Source organism: Pieris brassicae, chromosome 4 (genome assembly GCF_905147105.1).
Source record: "Pieris brassicae chromosome 4, ilPieBrab1.1, whole genome shotgun sequence".
In the NCBI taxonomy this organism is placed as follows: Eukaryota; Metazoa; Arthropoda; class Insecta; order Lepidoptera; family Pieridae; genus Pieris; species Pieris brassicae.
This window is the reverse complement of record NC_059668.1, coordinates 15,618,764-15,633,564: the sequence shown is the minus strand read 5'-3', so window position 1 is coordinate 15,633,564 and position 14,801 is coordinate 15,618,764. Positions and strand designations below refer to the sequence as shown.

The 14,801-nt window shown below is 32.6% G+C and overlaps 1 protein-coding gene across 1 annotated transcript in view; it reads right to left on the bottom strand.

Moving 5' to 3' along the window:
* Window positions 1–11,387, bottom strand: part of LOC123708464 (adenylyl cyclase 78C) — a 62,058-nt gene extending 50,671 nt beyond the window's left edge. The window contains exon 1 of the mRNA XM_045659181.1: window positions 11,269–11,387. The gene's annotated coding sequence lies outside the window, so the exon portion shown is untranslated. The remainder of the gene's footprint in view (window positions 1–11,268) is intronic.
* Window positions 11,388–14,801: the final 3,414 nt, after the last annotated feature.

Genomic DNA, 14,801 nt, shown 5'->3' with positions numbered 1-14,801 from the left:
TCCATACTTACTTTGTGTAATGCAATCACAGTGATTCGGTTCTGTTTATCACCATACTCCATTTTAATAACGCAAAATATTGCACAATGCGTTGGCGCCAAAATGAGGAAACCCAATGAACAATCATATAAAAATAACAGATTCGAAATTCAAATGTAATATTTTGTTTATTTTTAATTGTAAAAGTATTTATGTCCTGACTAAGTATAGAATACGTATCAGCGTTTTCTATAAAAATGTATACATTACAAGTAGGACGTAGTAATATATAATATAAATGTCATGTTAAAATTATATTTAATATATCATAAAACTTAATAATGTTTTAATATATTTAATTACTTAAACCTATCATAAATTTATATATAAAACTAATATGTTTAAAATGTAATAACTAAAATAAATTATGAAAAGGAGTCCCTAAATAGACTAATTCTTTGTCCAAGGTAGCTGCTAGCTCTTCGGTCTCCTGTGATGTCGACTAACCTTTTTGCTTTCTCCTCAAAAAACCTTATAGCGCTAGGACCCCACGGACCAAGGGTCTCTAGACCAAATTGGAAAATATCATATTCAGAGCCTAGACCCCTGTATTTGCATGCTTTAGTTTTTTCACCCGCTTCACAAGCCGCACCAGCTCTGTTGTTAGTTCCATGTAGATGGGAAGGGGCTAGTCTGAACAGGTTGTATCCCATACCAGCATCCGGCCCATCTTCCATGGAATCAAAGTCATACCGTCCGGTCTCTTGTAATACCAGTCGGCTCAGACTTGGCACGTTGACGGTGGCAAGGAACAGGCGTATGACATCGCTAAGTGCGGCATGTGTCGAGAAATGGCATTTTGGTATGACAGTCCGTGATGTCCTAGCTTGTCGACATCACTGCCACAGGGACGACATTTTTGAGGAGCAACGTTTAAATTATAACTTACTAATATTCAACTTTAAATTAATCCTAACTTTAAATTTAACCTATTGTTTAAGCTATAAACTAGCTTAAAATTAATGAAAACGTCAAGTAAATGTTTGTCTGAGGGTATTTTAACCCTACAAGATATGAGCATATATGACTAAGCTCAGTGGAGCGGAATCCAATTTTTCACGAGCTTCGTCACTCGACACAGTCCACAGCACAAGCCTATGTGACCTGTAATTTAAAAAAAAAAGGATTTCATATTACTCAGAGGTAGCTTACGTGTCTTAAAAATAACGACAATTCTCTTTAAATGTGATTTAAAAAATTTAGTAGATTAAACAACACGGTGCAACACTGCCTTCGTAGTCACGTATTTTTTTTAATGTTATCCTCTCTCAGAGGTGTAATAGTAGAAAAATGTGCATATATTATTTTAGTGTCCTTTAACAATTTATCCCAAGTTGGAAGTAATTCGGCGTCGAATATATGAGTCCCTTACCAAATGAAGCGTAAACCGGACCCCAGATACGGCTACGTGACTGATGTGTGTAAATTCAAGTTGGTATTGAGACTTGCGTAAGCCTCAATATGACTCCCGTAGGGCAAAATCCAATACGTCTTTAATATACGGAAGGTCTTACTTAATTAAGTCTAAACTCTGAACCCTTAGATCTCTATATTCCTTTCTATACAAACAAGCATAGCATACGAAGGACTAAGAAGCTATACATATAGTTTTAACGTCAGATAGATTTAACAGATAGATCGATGTATCTGTATAATTATTTCTGATGTCTATTTTAGTTAGACCGTCACATCGAAGTCACTAGGTATGATATATAGTTATATATTTGATGCTATAAAACTAATTTAAAGTTTTAATTATATATATTGCACGAAGAAGAAATAAAGTAAGCGTTGTAAGTAAAAGGACAACAAGGAATGTTTTCATTCAACATTCAACGTTCAATTTCCAAATTACCGACGTTTGTTGACCACTGTACAGCTAGCCCTTTCTGTTCCTAAACAATAACACATTAAGAATGAATCGTGAGTTTTAAACGTTAAACATCCGTTCAATAATTTTTGTTAGCCTATGTCTTATAAAAAAATTGCAACGTAACTGGAAAACACAGACGAAAAAATTTTAATATACTACGTAATACTAATTAACTAACATTACTATAACTCACAACTTGTTTATAAATAATATCATATGAATGAAATAATTTATGAATGAATTGCAATTTCTGCTAGACATAGCTTCACGTCATCAATCGTTTTCCTCACAAATACGTAAGAATCATCACGAAATGTAACATAATAAAACTCTGGATTTTCCGTAAAATATTACAGTAATACTCCTTTCCTTATAAACCACGAATTTGGAGATTTAGGGTGGCAAAGAGTTTCTTGTTCCCAAATTCCGAAACAAGTTCCCAATTCCTGGGGAAATAAAACGTATCGATTTGGCAAATGATAGTAAAGGTAAATTTATTGCCCTTAATATTTTTTAATATTGACGTTAGTAATTCATAGTTACCAATATGAATAAATATATTTTTTATTGTTTTTTTTCTGTACAGGCAAATGGGTACGTGGGCTTGGCACACGTTACAGAAATTTAAGTGTAAAGCTTGATGACTTCCTGAGCAGTCTTGGCGAGCAGCTTGAGACTTTGTCTGCTTTAACACTCGTTCATACGATGGTAGAAAACATCGTGAGGAAACCAACATGTTTTAGATACAAATAGTCAATGGTGTTTGTCAGGTACTGAAGCAGCCTTCAACTTCACCACTCGCCAATTTCAAAAACAAATGACCACGAAACAGATGCAGCAATCTGAGACAATTGGTTTTTTCTGATAATTTCCTCATGTTTTGCTTACAAATTATTAATTAGTTAATTATTATTAATTAAATAAATAATAATAATTATTATTATAGGCAAGTATTAATTGTTTACAAAGAAAACTCTATTCATACTCAGTCGCAGCTCAAACGCAAGATCTCAAAGTTGAAAATTTCATGCTTAACCACGTTAATTACGTAATTATACAACAAAAAGTTATTTTTATTAAAAGTTTACCCGGAAAATATAATAAGTAAACAAGTGACATAATCGTTTTGAATTAATTTATCAAACAGGAAATTTCATTTCTTAAAATTACCACAATTTTAGTGTCCTTATGATAGCTACTTGCCTCTAGTTAAAAAAATATGGTTATTGTATTAAAGATTTGATAAAATTTATAAAGTTTTGCTCTATTTTTTACTAGAAAATTTTAAAAGATGTTCCTTAAAGAATATCTTGCCAAAATCCCACCATTGCATTTATTCTCTCAAGGTCTAGTGTGATTCTATTATTGTTTTAGTAGAATATGTAAGCAACTAAACGCATAGAATATCAAATATAAAGCAAATAATTACTATTAGACTCACATACACCTCCATACCTGGACCACGAGCTGTGCGTTGAGCGAGGAAATCACCAGCTCTGGCGTCAGCGGTACCATCTACCAGGCGCCCACTTAATCTAATTAATTAGTGCTTGTGCACTTGAACCCCGTGGCCCAAGAGTTTCTGCTCCCGCGGGAACAAAAACATAATTATATTTTATACTACTAGAAAAGAAAATATTTGTTAAATAATCTGCAAGAAATTATTGTTATTTCTATCCTTGGACACGGGCCTAAGACCATAACGTAAACGAAGGAGGATTTGGCAAGTTACAATATAGATTTATCTGCCACCCCAGACGATTTTATACTGTATGTTTACGCCGTTGTCTCATAAAGCTCAATAGCGCGTTACAGTATCACGTTAACCACAAAGAGTTCACATATTCACAAAGAAAATCGTATAAAAGAATATTTTCAATCTATTACTTAATGTTTTTAGTATAACGTATGACCTCTTCAAAGAATTATTTTCGGCTTTCGAAAATTCTATATAAATGTAACTAAATAAAATCTTCAGTGACTTTAAATTTTATAAAATCTTAATATAGAGTTTACTTGTTATTATCTGGTAGCAAGCGAACTATATAAAGCTACTCTTTTAATATTAAAAACCCATCAGAAGGGTTACCCTTGGCCTCGAGTTTCTGCATCAGATACGTTGATATTTTTTATAGGCAAGTAGCAGATCACCATGTGTGCTCACACACGCCACCGATTTTTTGGGTCCCTAACATACAGTTTTGTCTCGATATCTTTCTTGACCGAATATATCGGTCGACCGAATACTTCTATTCAATAAATGTAATTTAATTAATTTTTGCGTCTTTGGGGAAAGTATTTCAGGAGCTGGTAACAGTTATGAAAAATGCTTTGATTGTTAAGAGGATGAAAATACTATGTTTATTTTGCAAAGCAAAATCTAAGGTATTTGAAAGAGGTGTCAATAGGACTGTATGCAATATTCTGATAGATAGTTCGTGTACTTATGTATGTTTAATCCGGATGGAAAGTATCACAATGATATAGAAAGACGAGTAAATGCTGGGAATAGACTAAATGGAGGGTTACATTCCTTTATGTGTATGCAATAAATCTTAAACGAGGCTACAGGAACATAAGGGAGTGCCTATCCTGACGTTAACATACGGTAGTGATAATCGGGTGTGGCAGAGAAAGAATGAGAGTAGAATAACTCCCGGATTAGTACAGTAGTATCCCGGACAAGTAGGATTTACAAAGCAACCGTGAATGGTGAAGTCGGACTGGGTAGGACTTGTTGTACATCCCAGGACCAAATCCTCCTGGATAACTTAATTATGGAGGTACTAGAGAAGGGACAAGTTAAAATAGCCTACGAGCATGCATGATGAAAGTCATGATAGTCCTTCGACTACGTTCGAAACGGGAGAGGATTTCAATACTGTATCAAGTGGAGATCCGTTGCCTACCCCTTCGGGAAGAGGCGTGATGATATAAAAAAGTAATAAATAAATTGTTAATGTGTCTTCATTGAAACGTTTATTTTATTCTTTAGTATTATGGGGCAATTTAAATTATTATCAATTTTGCATTTGTGTAAATTCATCATTTTTATTGTATAGTATGGATGATACTGAAATATACAATTATGAATGATACAATTTTGTTAATGTTTGAAGTGTATCAAAACAAGTCTTAATATAACATAAAGGTTATGTATAGGCCCTAACACAATATGTTGGTAATTCATTTTCCCTCACTCACGTGATAACTTCCTTTGACAGGACAAATTACGAAAACGTTTTACTGAAATATTGTTTACTTTGTTGTTTATTTTCTTTGCAGTAATGAAGCACGTTAATATACAAAAACATCTCATTCTTAATCGCAAAAAAGAATAAATATCGAGGTAACTAAAAAATATCTCTACTGTAAAAATACAATATTATACTAAAATTCAATGTCAGTTTTTAGAAACAAGTCGGCAATATGCTTATGTTCTTAGTCATCTGTCATCGTCTTAATATAGGAAGCTAATGAAATTGAACCTTTCATCATACTACGTTCTACAGTATCAGCATATTATTGACATTCTCAAAATATTTGTAACAGAATTGTTATATCTTTTCAAGAATTTGTATGGTCACTTGGTTGATCAATTGCTCTGTAAATAATAAAAACCTATTAGATCTGTGCCTGTTAAAAGCATGCGTAGAGAACCCTTTGTATCTTCTGTGAATATCATGAGTGTTCCTAAAGGGTTGGTAATGATAGTCCTGGCCAAATACGAAATTATTTTTGTATTAACAGCAGTGTTTACCGTTTTATAGAATATGCTGCCAGTACGAACTGAGATAATTTAGGGGCGTCCATGAAGAGCTTTTTCCTTTAAGGTCACATCTCGGGTTTACTAACGTTGCTTTTATTTTAGTGACTCACCTGCCTCACCTCACCTCCTTGACCACTGAATAACGTAAAGAAATAAAACTCATAATAATTATATGAAAGTATTAGTTTACTATTTTTATCACCTGTCGTGAAATAATATCTATTTGTAAAATAAATTGCTGCCATTACCGATATAAGACAGCAAATTTAATCAGCTGAAGAGGCACGACACCACTCTCCTATATTACTCTACCCTCGATATTGACAATAATCAAATGTAGCGATCAACTTTAAAATATCAAGACGTATAAAATTACTATCTGACGACCGCTGCTAAGCTTGTCTAAAAAAAAATATTTTCAAAAACGCTATTTTTAAAGTTATACTTCTTTTGGCGCGTTAGGGAAAAATGATAAGAGTAATTTTTTACGATGCGCGCGCACACCGTCACAAAAAACCGAGACCCTGAAGTTAGCTATAGTCAACATTTTATTTTGTGATATTTAAATAAACTTTATTTAACTAGATAATGCGTTATAATAAAACTTTCATTGTATTTAATACCTTTTTTCTATTGTTACGGTCTGTTTCACAATGTACGGATAAGTTCTACATAAGTTCGAAATAAGCTGTTTATTACTTATTGGTAGATAAACACTATTGTTGCGTTTGAAAGGCGAAGTTTATTATTCGGAACTTTTATCTTTCAAATAATTTATGTGTTCCATAGCTATTTGGTACTTTATCCATACATTGTGAAACAGACCCTTAGTGTAGTTTTTTCTACAAATGTAGAATAACATTTTTGAAAAGGTTTTAATCTTGTTATGCCAGAGAAGTATAACTTCTTGTGTTTTTTATAAGTATGAATTATGTAGACCATAAGAATTCTATGATAAGAACCTACTTTTAATTTCTAACAAACTCCGTGACTCAGGTCTCAGCTTCAAATTTAAAATATTATACAAATTCCGAGAATTAAATATCATACCGTCCCTAAATAAATAATATTAATAACATATATATATATATATATATATAAGACTAATAACAATTCACTTTAATCTTTACTAACTTTGCATAGTTCTACTCACTCTAGAGAATCTTAAGTAGCTCCAATTAAGTATCGCTTAACTTATTATCGTCACGTCAGACACAACATAGGTAACACAGTAGGTAACATTATCCAACTCTTGCCACGTTTTTTGGTGAGCGTCTTATTTTTGGGAATCACATAAACACACTCGTTGCGTAATTAACATCTTTAAACTCCTACAATAATAATGCAAATATATTAAGTCCAATGGTTAGTTTACGAATATAAAAATTGTGAAAACGATAAAAGTGAACTCAGATTATTTTCTTAGAATTACGAAATTTCGAAAGGTTACCATAAAGTTATGGTGGTTAGATATTTGATTTTCACGATTTTAGCAATATAAACGTATTTACAGTTAGAGACATTTATTATTGTGGACTTGTAAAACCAATATAAAAGCAACGTAAATTCGACCAATAAAAATGGAAGCTGAGTACCGTGGAAGATGTACAGTTTCCTTGTAAACATGAGTTCAACGCACCTATTGATTTTAGATGTATTTACATAGCAAAATTCAATAGAAGATGTTTATTTGGTAAAGATATACGTCTGAATAATTATCTTACGTAACAGCCGGCTTGTAGCCCATTGAGAATTCCAGATTCTAGAATTCTGTAGTAGTAGGAGCAGTCGAGCAGCGTTGGTCTAGTACCTTCGACGTGCGACTCTCAAGCGTTTGTTAAAATCACAGTTATGGACTATTTTGTATGCACTCAACATTCACTTGTAGGGAAAAAACAACGTTAGAAAACCGGCATACCTTCGAGCTAAAAAACCTCACCATCAATAGCAGTTGTTAAGGCATTTAATTATCAGATAACCGAGGCGAATATCAAGAATTTTAGCGGCTTAAATTTAAAGGTGTTAGTTTGCGACTCTCATCCCTGAGGTCGTAGGTTCGATCCCCGGCTGTAAACCAATGGATATTCTTACTATGTGCGCATTTAGCATAAGCTCAAACGGTGAAGGAAAACATCGACAGGAAACCGGCTTCCCTTGGACCCAAAAAGTCGACGACGCGGCGTGCGTCAGGCACAGACGGCTGATCGCCTACTTGCCTATTCGATTAACAAATGATCATGAAACAGATACTGAAATCTGAGGCCCAGACCTAAAAAGGTTGTAGCGCCATTGATTGATTTATTTTATTTTTAGTTACAAATCGAGACATAATTTAAAAAACATTTGTTTTATAGAGGTATTCGGTTAGTATTATGTTTACGGCTACTTAAAAACATAAAACATTAATTTTCTAAGTTGACCTGGCCAGAACTGAACAAACAGCGTTAAAATATAAAAGTGAGATTCTCGTTGCATTAATATAAATGTATTACAAACAAAGGTTGAACTTAACACAAAGGAGGGCTTTAGTGTGGGAACTAACGTCTGAAAAAATATGTAACAACTACGATTTGGTTTAATACTCGCGGTTATTTTGTATCTCGGTTATCTATTGATAGAGTAGTGACCCACCAGAAAGTGTCGGTACATTAAGAGTGTGACAAGAATTATATAATTATATTTAAATATATAAACTTTGCAGAATGCGATACTTCATGTTTATGTATATTGCTAACTATATTAAACTTGAGATGAGTGTTGGCCTAGTGGCTTCAGCGTGCGACTCTCATCCCTGAAGTCGTAGGTTCGATCCCCGACTGTACAGCAATGTATTTTCTATCATTGTGCTCATTTAACTTATGTTCGATCGGTCAAAAACCCAAAAAGCCGACGGCCTGCGTCAGGCACAGGAGGCTGATCAAGAATTTACCTATTAGATTGACAAATGATCATGAAACAGATAAAGGAATCTTAGGCCCAGACCTAAAAAGGTTGTAGCGCTACTTGTTTTTTTTAATATAAACTTATGAACGTCAATATAAACGTATTTAAATACTAGTCTATTATTTACAAACCCACATAATAATAATTATTTAAAATAAATAGAAACTTAAAATAAATTTTAAAAGTCTGGTCACTGTGGAAGTGTACATTATACCTAGCAGCATTTTCTCGCTGTATAGCAAAATAGATTATTGTAGATGAATATTTCGTTTAATACTTTATAAGTATAGCAGATAATTATAGGAGCCATTCTAGTATTATTAGTTTTTTTTTAATTTGGTGATTACGTCAACAGTAAATATTGACTTTATTATTTACGTAATAACGTAATAACAATTTATGTATTCTTGATTCTTCTTGAACGGCCCAATACCCGTTATTTTACCGAAATCATTCTAGTGACGAAATATATGTTAGCACAGCAGTGAGCTTTTAGACCATTATCAAGGAGCGATAAATACTGATATTCGTTTGATAACGTTCGTTAGTGCCTCTGAATATCGACTCGACTTGCGCTATAATCGTTATTTTTCAGACCGCATTTCATCACTTTGTTTTATGTTTCAAAAACGTGAATACCATGTTTGGTGCTGTGATTTGTAACTCAAATTATCTATATTTTTCTTAATTCTCTCGAGATAGATAATTCTTAAGTTTTACAACGAGTCTTTAAAATATTTACCTAAGGATTTTAATGGCGACGTATGATGTCATCATTACAGGCCCAATTTTATCAGAAGGATAAGAGTTATGAAGTAGATTCATATAGCATACCACTATTCATTCATAACATTGATTTATTTTATTTATTAACAAAAATACATACACTCTCCATACAGTACTACTACGAGTATGTGCTGTTGTAATCGCTTTAACAAGTGACGCAGAAAAATATGCGGCGGTAGATTAATAATAAAGTGATCTGATATAGCGCTTGTATTGATGGCCCGTCACTAGGAGCCGAGAAATGTAAAAACATATTAAATGTTCGTTTTTTACATTTCTCGAAGATAATAATTATTGCGTACGCTGGTAAGAAGCGACGAATCGCTAATTAATAACATTTTCCATTCAATCCGGATAAATTAGGTCTAAATTTATGAATATAAATAACATTTGTACGCTTATGCTTTAAAAAATGAGATAAAATTTACATTAATTGATAAATCAAGGGTGTAAAACGTACGAAAAGACACTCCGCCCCCCAAAGTATTTACTTTACTTAGTAATAGAGTAAGTTGTAAAAGAGAATAGGAATGAGGAAGGTGCTGCAACCTGACATCATGCTCCACACAACATGGAATTAACGAAACATTTAAAAAGTTTCCTCGGGAAGTAGTAGACGAAATAGGAGAACAACACTTTATAAAAAATATTAATTATTTATTTTAGTAATTTATCTAACAAAAAACATTTAAATACAAAGAATTAAAGATCTCGAATAGATAATATAATGATTTTTGCAATTAATTAAATGCAGTTCGTGACAAGCATTTCATCACCGTTTTCCGTATATTTCCTCCATTGTATTGTAATTGAGAGACAGTGTCCTGTGTAATGGGATTTAATTAACGGCATTTTGTACTTCTGCTATTTAATTAATGCTATATGATAAGGTCGCGGGATCGGACCTAAAATATACGTGGCACACCATATGTTTCATAGCGGAATTTACATTAATTCATACACACTATAAAATAAAACACTGTAAGAATTCTGGCATATTTTAGACTTAAAAAAGCTGATCTCTGTCCAGCGTATAGAAATGTTATCAATGAAACAGATGTCAGAATCTAAGGCAAGGCCTAAACAGTGGTTTAGGGATATTATATAATCTTTATGTAATAGATTGATGTGCCTCCGAGTGATTTTCTATGTTATATGCTTTTTATAGATATCCTTAATCGTATAGGTAAGAATTTATATCGTTATATTTAAAAGTAATTTTTGATGTAATTCATATGAAAAATAACGTAAATTACTTGATTTATGCCTTGATAGTTAAAATAACTGGATGTTACGTAGAAAAACTAAATATTTTATAGTTACTTGAAACAGCCGCAAGCATAACTCTGAAATTAAGTTAATTTTAGTTAAATAGAGACTCTGCCGGCCTTCTGCTTTTCAGTTTGCATATTCACGGATTCCTGTACTTTCGTTTTCCAGTAATTCTATATACTATTTATATTTACAATTAAATCCGTATTTAAATTTTAAAATATCACTGACTAAATTATTCTATTAAATAGATTGATACATACGGAGGTTAACCAGCACACATTTTGATCTGCTTTCTGAACTTCAGTTCCTAATAAAGTTACAGAAATTCCGAAGCAGGATGTCAGCTGATGATGCTCTAATTCTTAGTCTAGGAGTTTTAATAGTAATGTTTCGTTAAGCAGTTTACGCGTAGCCGCAATTAAAAGATATACAACTATTTAAAAACATCTGGCGTAAATGTTCAACTTTGTAATTATTTTTTAAACATACACGTTCAGAGATTAGTGTATCGATTTTCATCATCTAGTTAAATAACAACATAATATGAAACCTTATTGCTGTAACTAATAATAAAATCACTCACCAACAATTCCTTTACATCGTGTCCGAGATTTAAGAACAGACACGTCAAAATTTTAAACTTTAGCAAACTTACGTCCAATGTTAACAATACACGGCACATGTATTCACGTATTGAGCAAAAACTGTACTGGATGATGCATAGTAATCGTCAGGCTGAACTCAAAACAAAACGTGCCGGTGCTGTCCTCACTGACAGTTTATCGTTAGCCGTATCACACACTAATCACTTGATAATCCTAATTTGTTACGGGTACAAATCACATTCTTTTTGTTTTTTCTTATATAATTAAATATTGTTTTATATTGTCTTACAATCTAAAGTGGACATGAACCAACGAGCAAAAGTTATTTTTATTTCATTAATTTATAAACTTATCAGGTTCACTGAATAATATACGAGTTTTCAAACGTTCCTTTTTCGCACGTACTTGTATTGCGATACTTCAAATAGTATCACGTTCGTTCGCAATATGGAAGATTTATACATAAATAATTAAACCTGTAATTTCTTGAGTGTAAATATTTGTATTAAAAATGAGCTTCAATGCGCGAAACATACGACGTGGCTTGCTCACCCGTCTCTTTGAGTATCAGCGAAAATTTGCATTAAGTAAATACAAATTTCCTCTGCTCTCTGCGAGGGCTACGTAAATGACTTTTCCGCCTATACTAATTTTATCATTATGCTTTACTTTATACAATATGTATATTAATGTTTTCTCTAATTTTGTACCTATTTGCAGAAAAATTCTTAAACAAATTAAGTAATAAGTTTAGTGATGTCATAATTTTTTCAATACTTTGCGACTTAGGACAAGGTATATAAGATCTTCAATCAAGGTACGATTAAATTATGTTGTTAATTTTCATTACAACTTGTATACTTACGTAAGCTCCCGTTATCCCGTTACGCCCTTGTCGACTTTAGTAATTACTTTATTGGATTGTGTTTAAGTAAAACCAAGTTCTTCAACATTACAAAAATAATTCCAAAAAATATTCCGTAGCCCTTACAGGACGTCTTATTCTGGTTTTCTCATCTATATCTACTCATTACTATCAAAACGACTTGGAGTCGTGTGTTTTGTTCTTAGTGCAGTGTTGGCCCAGTGATTATCGTTCGGTCGTAGGTTCTAACTACGGCCGAGCACCAACGGACTTTCTATGTATGTGCGCATCTATCACATCACATCGCAAGTAAGAAAAACTTCGTGAGGACCGACATGCCTTAGACTGTTGTGAAGTTGACTTATCACCTACTTGCTATTGAAAAATATTTCATATTCACGAAATAATCACGAAATAGATTTAACACAAACTGATGTCCAGCTTGAAGGTCGCGTCTTTTTAATTTTTTTCTCAGTAAATAATGAACGTAATTACAATAAATGTTTCTAATTCTACTATGTCTAATAAGTACATAAGCTATAAGCCTTAAAAACATGAATGATTCTAAAGATGCTATTTTTGACATCCCTTTAGTTACTTTAGTTAACGGACTTATCATACGTAGATGCGGGGTTCGATCGCAACAAGAAAATTTAGACAAAAAAAACGCAAGCCATGTGAGGAAACTGAGCTGTTGATGAAAACAACTATTGCATACGTTAATATACCTATAAATAAGGTAAGTAGAAAACTACGTTTATATTTATGATATGCCTCATATACATATAGACTGGAATATTGTATTTATAGAATGTATTCTAGATGACGAATGTCTTACGATATCTGTAATGTTAAATTTTATTAAAAGGTGTTAAAGGCTTGCCTTTATTGTCTCAAACACTTTTCCGACTATGGCCTTTGGTAGAAATGCAATTTATTTTTAAGTTTGTCGTTATTTTTCGAATACTTTTAGTTTTGGCATAATGCCTAGTTAATAATTTATTTATAAGTGAAATAACTCTGTTAAAAATGTCTATTAGTCAACAGACTCCAGATATTTGCTCACTAATTGCAATTAGATAAACTTATATATCTTGCTTAAGCCCTGTTATAAAAACCAGACGTTTTTACGACGATCCTATTTTGTCGGGACCGCCCAGTGAGAAATGGCGGGCCTTGACACTCGATTTACGATCCTAGACCTGCTGAATCTATAATGTTTTGATAACTAAAAGTGGCTATCTTCTAGCATACTTAATAAAACTCGGAAAATACACTTTCAAGGATGTATGTACCATTTATAGTAATTATTTACGAATATATTTATACAAAAATAAGTAATAAGTCATGTCGTATCCTGTAACTTACAGATCAAATCGCGATTATTAATTTACCTAACCGCAAGTGTAGAAATAACAATGCACTGTCGGGTTCAAACTTCGAACGCTGAGAAATACTTAACCGCTAATCTAACCCTACTCTAGTTATTATCGAACATGTTTAATTATCAATTTGTATTTCCATGAATTGTTATGGTGTACTACTCTATGTTGTATCAGTAATGAAATTGGACTTTCTTGGTAACTACACGGAAATTGCTTACGATTTATGGAAATGTTGTCCCCGATTCAACTTCGCTAATTCAGTTAAACATCGGTGTTAGGGTGCTGGGTGCATTCCTCATGACTCTAATGGACCTTATTTTAATTGGCCTATTATATATATAATGTCTTGCGGGGGGTGGTGTTATCCCAAGTGTTAGAACTCGGTTTCTTTGCACCTAATGCGAAGGCCTAGGTAATTTGTGATTCCAAGGGTGAGAACCAGTCTGTTGCACAGATTCCCGTTTACAAATACTCTACGTTTACTGTCCTGTAACTATCAACATCTTTATATGTTCGCAGAGTGAATTCACAGTAGCGATATTGTGTATATTATATATTTAATTTTATGACATCGACATTATCGTATGTATTTTTGTAAATAAATAAATAAACATTCTTCAGCTTTAAGTATTATATAGAATAGATAAAGGTAACATCAAATGAAGACAAATACGTATGAAAGTAGTAGCTTATACAAACGTCCAAAACTAGATTTCATTAGTATGTAAAAAAGAAAACTATACAATAATCTAGAATTTTATATTGCAACCTACGGAATATAATTTAGAATCAAATTTAAGAACTTATTTAAATACTGATTTTAACTGGCTATAAAGAAAACTCGAAAAGTAAACAATGTAGCAAACATATATCTATCCATTAATTATTGTCAAGCATCGAAAATCAAAGCTACTGTTTTAGATTCAAACCCTAGGCTCTAAGCGTGTGATTTGATAAAACAAGACTAACGACGAATATGTTTATAATATAAATCATATTTGCCCTAAGTCGTAAATATGCATTTGTCCTTATTTTTGAATTTGAACATACTAATTATTCATTTTTGATGTACGGAAGACAGTTTTGGCACTAAGTTTCGTATCTGGATCATACGCGTAATTTTAGGATTTAGGCGTTATCAAGTCACCTATACACATAAAATGATAACAAGAAATCCAATAGTGCGGTTTAGGACCATTGACAATCATATCATGGCTTGATACTATTATGGTTGTTTATTAATTGTAGACAGTGATGTTTT